Source organism: Abramis brama (assembly GCF_963993115.1).
Source record: "Abramis brama genome assembly, chromosome: 25".
Classification (NCBI taxonomy): Eukaryota; Metazoa; Chordata; class Actinopteri; order Cypriniformes; family Leuciscidae; genus Abramis; species Abramis brama.
The window spans coordinates 25,761,126-25,774,084 of NC_139987.1; the positions used below are offsets into that span (position 1 = coordinate 25,761,126).

Sequence of the window (12,959 nt, forward strand, 5' to 3'; positions counted from 1 at the left end):
ATTTTGTGCCCTATTCCCTATTATTCCCTATTGCTTGCTCAGTTGGGAACCATAACCTCAACAAGACATTAGTATTAAATCACAATGAGAAATGTTTGTTTGTGACATGCATGAGTTAATTCATGTAAAAATTCATCATCTTTTTCCGCAAAAAAACACACAATGCTCCATAATGGTTAGAAACAGATAGTGAAATTAGCAACCCTGCAGTTCTTTCACAACGCTTTAGTCCTATTGTACAACCACAACAATTAAAATGTTAAAATTGAATTACAAGTGGCTAAAATGATCAACCACAGTAATTTGCACATTTACCCTACTTTAAATGTCAAAGCCATAAGTTACTCATGAGGGTATTTTGCATTTGTGAACAGAATAAAGAGAGCAATGAAGTGATGTCACATATGTGTATGGAGAAGACGTATAACTGGCCAAAGTATGAGGATTTAATTACACATACACACTGTTGTGATTGTTGTCTTTCTTAATTGTTTGCTCAGTTAAGTGATTTCTTTGTGGTTAAAGAATCTTTATTAAATCCTCAAGTGAAGTATTTTTTCTTCGAATCTCCCCCAAACGATGGATTTCGTTGACAAAATGCACCATATTGTTGGAGACAAAAACATGTCTACAATGTGATTTTGTTTCCTTTTTTCCTCTCCTTCCTTTTCCTGATGCACTGTGTGATTGGATGCGATTTAACACAGTGGTGATATAACAATTAAACTGGTCAAGTTGTGAAATGAATAAATTTGAGTTCTGTTCTACTAGCTTACCATAACAATTAAATGGTTAAACATTTTCAGCGGCTAAAATAAGACTGTGGTAATTTGCACATTTACTGTAAATAGGCTATCAAAGATAAAAGTCAATCATAAGTAATTTTGTATAAAAAGGAGCAACTGATTCTGTGTTGAAGTTTTATTCACAAGTGTGAAGTCATGATATAGACATATATTTAGCAAAAATACTTAAACACACACATTAACACACTTAACGCAGGTATCCCAGACAAAATTAAGTTTCTTCCAAATTTGTTCTGCTCATGCAATCCCAGTGGTACCAGCCATTTGAACTGTCACATTCAGTCTAAAGAATATAATAAAATTACATTTACAACACACCTGTATTATTAAAACTTTAAATACATTGACATGTTCAAAAACAAAAGTGAAAAATGTAAAGTGTCTGCTTTGCATGTGTCCACTGAGGCTGGTGGTCAGTCAGAACGCTGGTTCTGGTCACCTATAGGTATTTGGGCTCGCCCATCTTCATTGATTTCAAACTTCGGATCAGGACCTGCTGGTTAGGCACAAAGTTATGGGTTGGCTTATCTGTGGGAACAGGCAGAGTTAGTGAAACATCACCATGAATATAATTTAGTTTATTCAACAGCATAATCGGCCAGGACGACTTCCAGGTTTCCTCTGGAAAGAGAGAATGCCCGGGTCGAGGTCGGGGAAAGGCCTGCTCATTAGTATTTCAATTGGAGACAGTTTATTTGTTAAAGGATTAGTTCACTTTTAAAAAAACTTTTGCTGATAATTTACTCACCCCCATGTCATCCAAGATGTCCATGTCTTTCTTTCTTCAGTCGAAAAGAAATTAAGGTTTTTGATGAAAACATTCCAGGATTTTTCTCCATATAATGGACTTCAATGGGCCCCAACCGGTTCAAGGTCCAAATGACAGTTTCAGTGCAGCTTCAAATGGCTTTAAACGATACCAGACGATGAATAAGGGTCTTATCTAGCGAAACGATCGGTCATTTCAAAAATAAATAAAAAAGTTTAAGTTTTATAAGCACAAATGCTCGCCTTGCTCTGTTCTGTGATGCGCGTTGAAGACGTCACGTAATACGCAATTACGTTGAAAAGGTCACGCTTGACGTGTTTACAAATGTGCGGAAGGAGGACCATATACACATATTCAAATGTATTTGTGTCAGTTTATCGTTTAAAATGCCCATTTCGTGTGCGTATCCTGGGTGTTTTAATATTAAAAAGCCTAAAAGAAACGTTTTGAACGTAATTGCGTATTACGTGACGTCACGAACGCGCATCACAGAACAGAGCAAGGCGAGCATTTGTGCTTATAAAACGTAAACTTTTTTATTTATTTTTGAAATGACCGATCGTTTCGCTAGATAAGACCCTTATTCATCGTCTGGTATCGTTTAAAGCCCTTTGAAGCTGCACTGAAACTGTCATTTGGACCTTGAACCGGTTGGGGCCCATTGAAGTCCATTATATGGGGAAAAATCCTGGAATGTTTTCATCAAAAACCTTAATTTCTTTTCGACTGAAGAAAGAAAGACATGGACATCTTGGATGACATGGGGGTGAGTAAATTATCAGCAAAAGTTTTTTTTAAAGTGAACTAATCCTTTAAGGATGGGGCCATTCTTATTTCCGCCAATACAGACGGCAATAAGGCTACATAATTTCTTATTAGGGTTTTTTAATTTTGGGGTATTTTTGATGGGGAACTGGACTGGTTTTGTCACAGAGAACTGACAACCCTGCTCTCAGAGGACGAGTAACAAGGTGGGTCTGTTAGTCTTGATTTATTTGACAAACAGTAGAAGCATAGCAACACATATGTCAAGGAATAAAGTTAAAAACTTGTTTCACCCGTGGTCCGTGATACTGTATATTTATTTTGCGAATTCTGTCAGGGTAAATAAAGTCTGAAAGTCTATCTCTGTGCTAGACTGCATGAGTTAAGCTTTTTTTTAAACTTGTCAACCGTTACATTTATCATTAGAAACTACTGAATATATTCAACACTGATCTCTGTCAATACAGATCTGGCAGAACTTTTTTAGTATTATGACAGAAGCAGAATAAAATGGATTGTTTGTTTCATGCAATTGTGTTATGTAATATGCAGAGGGTCGTAGAGGGGGGTACAGTTACATTCAGTATTTGCTTATATTCACCTAGAGGGAGTTTGACCTCTTGCTTATTTGCTGGTTTATGCTGGAAGTAGCTGGTTTCCAGCCTGACAGAGCTGCTGGTTCTAGCTGGTCTGTCAGATGATTTTAGTTTCAAAACCTCATAAAAGCAGCTAGAAGCCAATCATCTAATACAGGTTTTTAGCTGTTTGTTTTTTCCGTAGGATTACATTATATTCACTGTGTAATGCACTTTTCCCTTTTCTGGATTCAAACTTCTGGTGTAAATGAAAACTTCTGGTGTAAATGAAAACTACAGAGAAGATAAAATAAATATGTCATGCAGTCAAAGGTATCGCTAAACCCATTTTACTGGAGAACTTTTTACTTGCCCCCTCACTGTGCTCCTCCTCTCTTTACTTTTCGCCTTGTAATCCTCGATTTGCAGTCAGACGACACGACACTGTTGCTGAGAAGAGGTAACTACCAGCTTAACTGTATTTACTAATACTATGTGATTTTTTTATAAAGAAGGGAGTGATTTTTAACCTTCAGTAATGAAATTAACTGTTAATTTTTGTGTGCTACAAACTTTTCTTATTGAAGTTTTAATTTTACGTTTTTAATTTTACGATTATAATGTATTATTTCATTCCTCTTGGATCTTGATCGATGCACATCAATCAAGTTATTAATGGGGGCGTGTGGCAAAAATGGCATCAAAATAAAATCAATTCCTGATTATGCAACTTCACTCAGAGAGCAGATATCCACGAATATATTTCAATTGTGATAGAGATTATAAAACAGTTTGACAAACAAGAATTTTAGATATTACATTTGAGACCCAGTAGTCTGTTAGTGAAAATAGGGCAGTGGGGACGGTTGCAACATGACTTATTTTATCCAAGGCCCCCCCTTCTCTCAGAATAAATACCGCAAGCCTACCCCCAACCTTTTTTATTCACAATATCATTTGTATTCTAGTTACTAATTACTTTTCAACTCCATGTTATTATTTTTTAAATTCAATATAGATTTAAACCTTTTTTTTTGCAAACATACTTTGCAAAAAATTTCCCTGCAGTCATTCTTTACTTACTTTACTCAGTTATTCAGTAACTTGAACAAATAAGCACGTCAACCTGCCATTTCAAACAAGACCACAGGGAGATGCCAATCGACTGCATATAGCTATACGGATCCATTCAAATTATTAAAGGGGTGGTTGATTATGATTTCACTTTTCTAACTTTAGTTAGTGTGTTTGCTGCTGTTTGAGCATAACCAACATCTTGCAAAGTTACAATTCTCAAAGTTCAAAGCAAAGGGTTTTTTAAGGACTACAACAACTACACAAGTGTAACCGAGCTTTTGTATTGGGTTCGCCTAAACACTTTTGGTCTAATAAAATAATAAAACGAGACACAGAAGTTCCTTGAACGGTACACACACTTTATTCTCTCCCGCGTTGGTGCGTGGTCATCTTATGCGCATGCCCATCTCTCTCTTGCCTACGGCAAGTCCCAAAGGACAGAATGTGTTACACACATAAACGCAACATTCCTATAGCCTTAACTTCTCTTCAGACTTTAATCTGTTACATACGTCCCATCCCCCTAAAATAAACGTCCCCGTTTATCTATCAAACAACAAGGGATAGAACAGAAAACAGAAACAGTAATAATACACATCAACATGTATAATACTCAAACCCATGCACACTGTTTGCACAACTTTGAAATTACAATTATCACTTATACAGTTTTCACTGTTCAATTTTTTTTCACAACAATGAACAGGTACCATACAACAATGAACCTCAGTACAGTACAAAATCTTTCAAGCCACCAGGAGGTTTCAACCTTCTCCCAGCCCTACTCATAACAGGAGTGAGCTTATCAGGTCCCTCCAGTACCTCTCCTAAATCCTTTTGAGGTGAACTGCACTTCACCCCCCCCAATATTTCAGGCTCCTTAGAAGGGGAATCAGACAAAGAATCAGGAACTAATGACAGTCTCTCAGTAGAAGATAGTGTGGGAACAGGCAATGTATAAGGTCTCAACCTATTGTAATGCACAACCTGTCCTCGTTCATCTGAGTCTATAGGGCTAACGATCCGGTACGTCAGACCAGGCTCTCCACCAGACTCTAAGACCTGCACAATCTGAAAAGGTCCTTTCCAGTGAGGTGCCAGCTTCATGCGGCTCTCCACAGGGTTATGGAGCCACACCATGGTGCCGACTGTATAGGGCTGGTGTCTGAGATCCGAATCACGGTACAGCTTCTGTCGATCATGCGCCACTTCACTGTACATTCTAGCACTCCTGAAAGCGTCTTGTAGCTTTGTCAGTAAAGTGGATACGAAGTCAGCATGAGACTTAGCAACATCACAGTCAAGTGTACGGGTGGCCAGTAAACAGTCAGTGGGCATCCTTGGTTCCCGTCCATGGACCAGGAAGTATGGCGAGAACTTGGTACTAGAATGATTTGAGGAGTTGTACGCAAATGCAACCTGTTTGATATAATCGTCCCATTCGCCCCCACATGACAAGAGTATCTTAGCAATTTGATCAATTAACGTCCTGTTAAAACGCTCCACCATGCCGTCCGAGGCCGGGTGATAGGGAGTGGTGCGCGTTTTCTTTATGTTGAGCAATTTACATAGGGTCAGGACCACCTCTGATTCGAACTGTCGGCCCTGATCTGAATGTAAAGTTTCGGGAATGCCATGTATTAAAATGTAGTCCGCAAACAGGCAATGTGCGACCGTTTGCGCAGATTGATTAGTCAAAGCATATAGATTAACGAACTTCGTGAAATAATCCTCAACTACCAATACATACCGATTGCCTTTGGTTGTTATTGGCAGTTCTAAAATGTCCATAGCAACTCTCTCAAAGGGCCGAGTTGTGAGGGACCCACCCATGGGTGCTTGATGAATAGGGACAGGCCTACGGCGAGTCTGGCACGCTGTGCACTGCTCGCACCATGTTCTGATGTCCTTAAACATAGACGGCCAGTAGCAAAAACGCCTCGCCCGTTCCCACACCCGCTCAGGAGAAAAATGAGCACCGGTTGGTGCCCCGTGAAGCTGCCTAAGAATGTCATGTTTAAGAGCAGGAGGAACCACGACTTGAGCAACAGGGTCACCTGTGAGGGGACAGGAAACAGAGCGACACAACAGTCCATTTATTATAGAGAGACGGTTAAACACAGTCCAATATTTTCGTAAACTTGGAGATGTACCCGCCAGTCGTCTCCTAGGAGGCCTTTGTGATCGTTCCACCCAGTGTCGTACTGTGTCAATATCTGGATCGTTCTGCTGCATAGCAACAATCTCCGCTGCATCACACGATAACTCAGACAGGCTCATTATGTTGTCCGCACTGGAGGACGAGTCAGTCACAGTCCCTTCTTCAGCCACCTCAGCTGTCTCAGTGGAACAAGAAATGTAATTATTTGATTGTTCAGCACTCACCACATTCACGTCCCGCACTAATTCAACTACTGTCTCAACGTCCTTCAGGTCTGGTGTCACCGGACGGCGGGACAGTGCATCAGCGTTTTTATGCTGATTGCCCTTTTTGTGCTCAATGACCCAGTTCAAAGGGTCCAATTCCAAGAGCCATCTAGCCCTTCTGCCCGTTGGGTCATCCTCGATGGACATGCGGCGTAGTGCTAAGAGTGGCCGATGATCCGTAATGATGGTGAATGAGGAGAGTCCAAGATAGTGTCTAAATTCCCTCACTGCCCACACGACAGCCCATAACTCCCGGTCAAAAGTGGACCAACGTCTTTGTGTGGCATTCAAAGCACGGCTGGCATAGGCCACCACATACTCGAGTCCCTCTTTTTCCTGCGCGAGCACAGCACCAACAGCCCACTTAGAGGCGTCAGTATAAACTTTGAAAGGCACTTTGAACTCCGGCATTGTCACAATGGGAGCTGAAGACAGCACTCCCTTTAAATAGTTAAATGAGTTGTCACAATCGGTACTCCATACAAAAGGCACGTTTTTGCCAACCAGCTGGTTCAGTGGAGCTGCATGTTTCGAAAAGTCCTTAACAAAACGTCGATAGTATGAACATAGTCCCACAAATGCTCTAACCTCGGAGGGAGACTGTGGAACTGGCCAATTTCTCACCTTCTCTGTGTTTCTCGGGTCAGGCTGAAGACCTTTCTCTGAGACGACATGACCCAAGAACACCACATGATCCCTGGCCAGGTGGCATTTTCCGGGGTTCAATTTCAAACCTGCCGATAGAATTCTAGAAAACACTTCTTTCAGATGAGTTAAATGCTCTTCAAATGTTCCACTATAAATCAAAATATCGTCCAGGTACACCATGCAGATGTGCCATGGAAGTCCTCTTAGAACTAGCTCCATCATCCGTTGAAAAGTGGCGGGAGAGTTGGAAAGTCCCATAGGCATGGAGCGCCACTGATATAGACCCTGACCTGTGGTAAAGGCCGTTTTTTCTCTGTCTTGCTCGGCCACCTCCACCTGCCAGTAGCCATTCGAAAAGTCCAACGTGCTGAACCATCTGGAGCCTGCTAATGCGTCCAGTGTATCATCCACGCGTGGCAGAGGGTGAGAGTCCTGGATAGTGACACTGTTCAAACGTCTGTAGTCCACACAGAAACGCCAGGCACCACATTTCTTTTTTACAAGCACAACTGGCGACGCCCAGGGGCTACAGCTTTCCTCGATGATGCCATCAGCTAGCAGGCCCGCCACCTGTCTCTCGATTTCAGCTCGCTTTTCAGGCGATGTACGGTATGCTCGATGCTTAATAGGGGCATGTCCACCTGTTCTGATATAATGCTGCACTAACGTGCATTTCCCCGTATTCTGCCCTGCTGAGTTGAAAATGTTGCTGTACTCCAGCAACAATGACGAGAGCTTTTCTTTGTCCGGTGCTGAAATCGGCGACTCACTTAAAGAAATGGGAGGAGCTGTGTTACGGGGGTAAGGAACGGCCCTTCCACCTGAGTCCTGCTCAACATGCTGAACATCAGAATCAGCTACAGAATAAAACTCGCCCAGGTGCGTCCCCTGTCTTACAGAAATGTCCTGTCCAGTAGGATTCAAAATCCGAGCCTTAGTTAGTCCATTGTGCACATTAGTGAGTGTGTGCGCAATAACCAAACTGGCTGAATCAGACACATTAGGTTCCAAATACCCCACAAAGTCACTAGACACCTGGGCCGCGCTAGGCAAACCAATCTTAACAGGCACAATTGACTCACTGAGGGGTGGAAATGTCATATCTGTGGCCAGAGACACATTGCAGCATGCTGGGACAAAGTCTTTGCTGGCAAGAAGCGGAATGGAAATGTCCCACAACTGCAGTTTAGCATGACTAACGTCCAGCAGGGCATGATTTTTTACTAAAAAATCCCATCCCAACAATATGGACTGCGTCGCTTCTCTCACCACATGAAAAACGTGTTGCCATGTTTCAGTACCCAGCTGTAGTGTCACAGTAAGCGTGCCCAGCGTATCCAACATCTGCCCATTTACAGCACGGGTCGCAATATAGTCTTTCTTCATAGGTCGACTGCGAAGTGCTGGGATTGACATTCGAAATTCAGAGCTCATTAGTGATACACTAGAACCGGAGTCTATTAAAATAGGAAGTTCAATGCCCTCAATAGTTCCTTTCACATATGATACCAGTGTCCCCTTGTTAGTGTTTGCCTCCGCGTCCAACAATACATAGGAACTGTCATCATGCTTAAGGCCCCTGGGTAGTACAGCTGGTGTTTGGGCCGCAACATCAGCTACAGCTCGTTTCCCGGCTCGTAGTTCCTCTCCTCACCGCTAGGGGTCATGAAGCGCACTCCCTGTTTCCTCGGCTCCTCCTCATAACTGCCTCGTCTCCGCATGCTGGGGTTGGGGGAGGGGCTGGCGGTGCGTCTCATAGGGCTACGAGTCGCATTGTATTCCTTACGACCACTGAACTCCATAAATGGCTTTCTTTCAGATGAGCGGCCTCTCTGCGTCTCATATGTCTGCATACGGCATGCACGCCCCTGACAGCAGCACTGAATCGACTCACGTGACGGGGAGCGCGCTCTACTCCACTCTGTGCCGCTACGGCTAACTCTCTCTTTCAGTCTGTGATTTTCGTCCTCCAAACGGTTAAGAGACACTTTCATGCCCCTCACCTCGTCAGTTAATCTATCAATCGCTCTGTACAGTCCACTAATGTCCGACACAGAGTTCACATTAGCCACAGTCCCATCGGCAGTCTGACTAAACTTGACATTAGCAGTCACGTGTCCCATATCAACCGCATTTCTCGCGTTCTCACACCGACCTGCAATTATTACAGCCTCCTCCATGTCCGTCGCTCCCTGCTCATAGCATTTCGTCCTCAGCACCGGGTCCAGACCCGCCACGAAACGGCGAAACTTCTCTTCCCTCTGGGCTCTGTCGCCGTACTCAGGAAAAGCCTCATCCACAAGCCTGCTGATTTCTGCTGCGTACACTTCCAAACTCTCCCGCGCTGCGCGGGGGCGGGCAGACAGACTGGCTCTGAATCGCTCCATGAACTGTCTCCTTCCAAAAGCCTCTTTTAGCTTCTCCTTCACCGCGTCATAGTCCGACTTAACAGTATCTGAGAGACTGTCCCATAGAGAAAAGGCTGCGTTGCACAGACGTGTAGGTAAAATCCTTGTCAGTTCATAGTTGTATGAAGCGGCTCCACTCCCTTCCGTGAGCGCTTTGACCGACACTTCGAACTGTCTGGCCCAGCACACGAAGCTTTGCCTCTCCTCCCCGGAGAACGGCGAAGGCAAATCAATTCGCACGCTTCTATGGCCTCTGTCACGGTCCCGTGACATAGTACTAAAACTGTCCTCCTCGTCCTTGCACCACATAATGACAATCCGTTGACCGCGTGTGCTACCTTAACTAATGTATAAACTTTAGAAGTTACGATAACTAAAATAGTTAAACACCCGCCGAAACACACTTGAAACACTAATTCAACCTACAAAAAATAAATAAAACCGCTGCCACCAATGTAACCGAGCTTTTGTATTGGGTTCGCCTAAACACTTTTGGTCTAATAAAATAATAAAACGAGACACAGAAGTTCCTTGAACGGTACACACACTTTATTCTCTCCCGCGTTGGTGCGTGGTCATCTTATGCGCATGCCCATCTCTCTCTTGCCTACGGCAAGTCCCAAAGGACAGAATGTGTTACACACATAAACGCAACATTCCTATAGCCTTAACTTCTCTTCAGACTTTAATCTGTTACACAAGCTTCCTCCCACGGGTTAGTGACATCACTAACGTTAAAATTTACATAAACCCCGCCCGCGGAACACGATTAACAGATTATCATAACAGAATATGCTAATCAATGACTAGAAGATAACTACACATAAGGTACATAAATTCATCAACTAACCATTCAGAAATGTCCTGTTGCTTCTACATGTTGTCACTTCTTCTAGAGTCTCTCCATCATTGTCTGAATCCGGTTTGAACATAAAAGGCTAAAAGTTTTTGAAATTTTCAGTGCATGTGTGTGTGAGTGCAAGCTGTTGAAGCTCCGCCCTCTGCACCGGGAGCAGCAGCTCATTTGCATTTAAAGGGACAGACACAAAACGGTGCGTTTTTGCTCACCCTAAAAAAAAGTGACAATTTTAACATGCTATATAAAAATATCTGTGGGGTATTATGAGCTAAAACTTCACACACACACTCTGGGGACATCAGAGACTTATTTTACATCTCGTGAAAAGGGCATTATAGCACCGCTTTAAGTTATCTCACGGCCCCCCTGGATGATCACTGAGTTTGAGATGATATTCATATTACACATGCTCAGTTAGCCCCTCTTCCTTCCAGGAAGAAAGCAGTCACTTGTGACCATTCCTTCTGTAAAAAATAAATTTCAAGTTAAATAAGTATTTTTTTTATGATCAGAATTTTTTCACCGTCTAAACTGTTTGCGTGAAGCATTGTAAAGTCATATAATTTTAATCAGTGTTTTCAATAGGATGACTCCTACTCCCCTCTCAGAGGCATCAGTCTGTACAATGATGTACAATGAAAGGTCGCCTAAAGTCAGGATTGTGTAGCACAGCGCTAGTTGTCAAAGCTCCCTGGATGTCCCGGAAGGCTTTCAATCTCTCCTCAGTCCACTGCAATTGGTTCGGGCAACGTGCCCTCACCATGTCCATTAGTGGAGCAGCCCTGCTGGAGAAGTTAGGAACAAAGCAATGGTAAAATCCAGCCATACCCAAAAAAGATTGCAGGTCCTTACGTGTCTGGAGCACCACACACTTCTCCAAGGCTTGAACTTTCTTCACCTGCGGTCGCACAACACCCTGGCCAATGACATAGCCCAGGTATTCAGACTCTTGTTTAGCTACAGCACACTTGGTGGGGTTGAAAGTTAGGCCGGCATTCTGAAGACGCTGCAAGACTTCTCTGAGATGCTGCACATGTTCCTCCCAGGTGTTACTGTAAATGACAATATCGTCAAGATATGCAGCAGCAAAAGGTAAACCATGTAATACTTGTAATACTAACCCGCAACGCTAAGTCCGACTGAACATCAATACATCATCAAGGTAAACAAGACAAACTTTCCAATTAAGTCCACGAAGCACCAGCTCCATCAGTCGTTGGAAAGTTGGAGGGGAGACCCATTGCCATAACCTTGAATTGATATAAAGCACTGCCTGTATTGAATGCCGCTTTCTCCCTATCATTAGAGTCTAGGTCAACTTGCCAATATCCACTTGACAAATCTATTGTACTAAACCAACATGCACCTGACAAGCTGTCTAGAGCATCTGATGGTCGGGGTAAGGGGTACGAGTCTTTTACAGTGACCGTGTTAAGCTTCCTGAAATCAATGCAGAACCTGTAACTGCCATCTTTCTTTTTTACTAAGACGACAGGGGAAGCCAAGGGACTACAACTTTCTTCGATGACATCATGAGAAAGGAGCTGCTGAACTTGCCTGTCTATCTCAGCTCGTATGTGTGGCAATGTTCTATAAGCCCTCTTCTTAATGGGCTGCGGATCCCCAGTACGGATGGTGTGCTTGACCAAATCTGTATGACCATAGTCATAATCATTTGCACTGAAGATATCTGCATATTTGAAAATCATAGTCTCTTGTTGAGTCTGTTGTTCTCTTTCAAATGCAGATTGACCGAGGTCTACCTTGGGGTTTGGGCAGGGATCAATTTGAGTCTGTATCTGAGCTACTGTGGGTTCCAACATTGTGTATTCTTCACCTGGTTGAGAGAGTAAAGAATGGAACTCACCTAGCCTCGTGCCACAGGGAACATGAAAATCCTCACTTGTCGGATTCATAGCTCGAACACAAGTCACACCTGTTTTTACAGAGGTTAATGTACGTGCTACAAAAACACCGGGTATTGTCTGAATTTCAGGGTCTAAAATTCTAACAATGACCTAGCAGGGATCATAATGGGCTCTAGAGTCACAGCACTACTCCTAATAGAGACTAAATGCTGTATAGTCGGTGTAGCATTTCTTACCACCTGGACATTATGGGAGAACACTTCCTTACCCACCCTAATACTAATAGGCAACATACCAAGAGTGTCTAGATAGTCACCAGTCACTGATTTTTCATGAGAGAGGGAATTGACATTCTCAGTGTTTCACTGATCAAGGATATTTCTGAGCTTTAATGTTTGATTAAAATGTTACTGTCTTCACATAGGGATGAGACCTGATAAGATTTTATCAATAATAATGCCACTGACGATTCTGATTATCGATCCGATTCTTTAACGATTCTCTTATCGATTCTTGATAGCACTGTGTGGAAAAATGTAGTCATATGCTTTTCAAAAAAACAAGTGGTTTTATTTATTTTAAAGCTTAAGCTAACATAAAAACTGTACTTTTTATGTAATTTATGTAATAAATAGAACCTTATTGTAAAGTGTTACTGATTAGTTATACACTGATTCAGACGTCTCCTGAGTTCACTGTTGGACAGATCAGTTGTTTTAACCATTCATTAAAATTAATCGGTTCTAAGGAGTCATTA

General features: G+C 42.6%; 1 protein-coding gene across 1 annotated transcript in view; it reads left to right on the forward strand.

Moving 5' to 3' along the window:
• The first annotated feature begins 2,427 nt into the window (after positions 1–2,427).
• LOC311076864 (uncharacterized protein) overlaps positions 2,428–12,959 on the forward strand; it is a 35,586-nt gene continuing 25,054 nt past the window's right edge. Inside the window, exon 1 of the mRNA XM_084105381.1 lies at positions 2,428–3,375. The gene's annotated coding sequence lies outside the window, so the exon portion shown is untranslated. The remainder of the gene's footprint in view (positions 3,376–12,959) is intronic.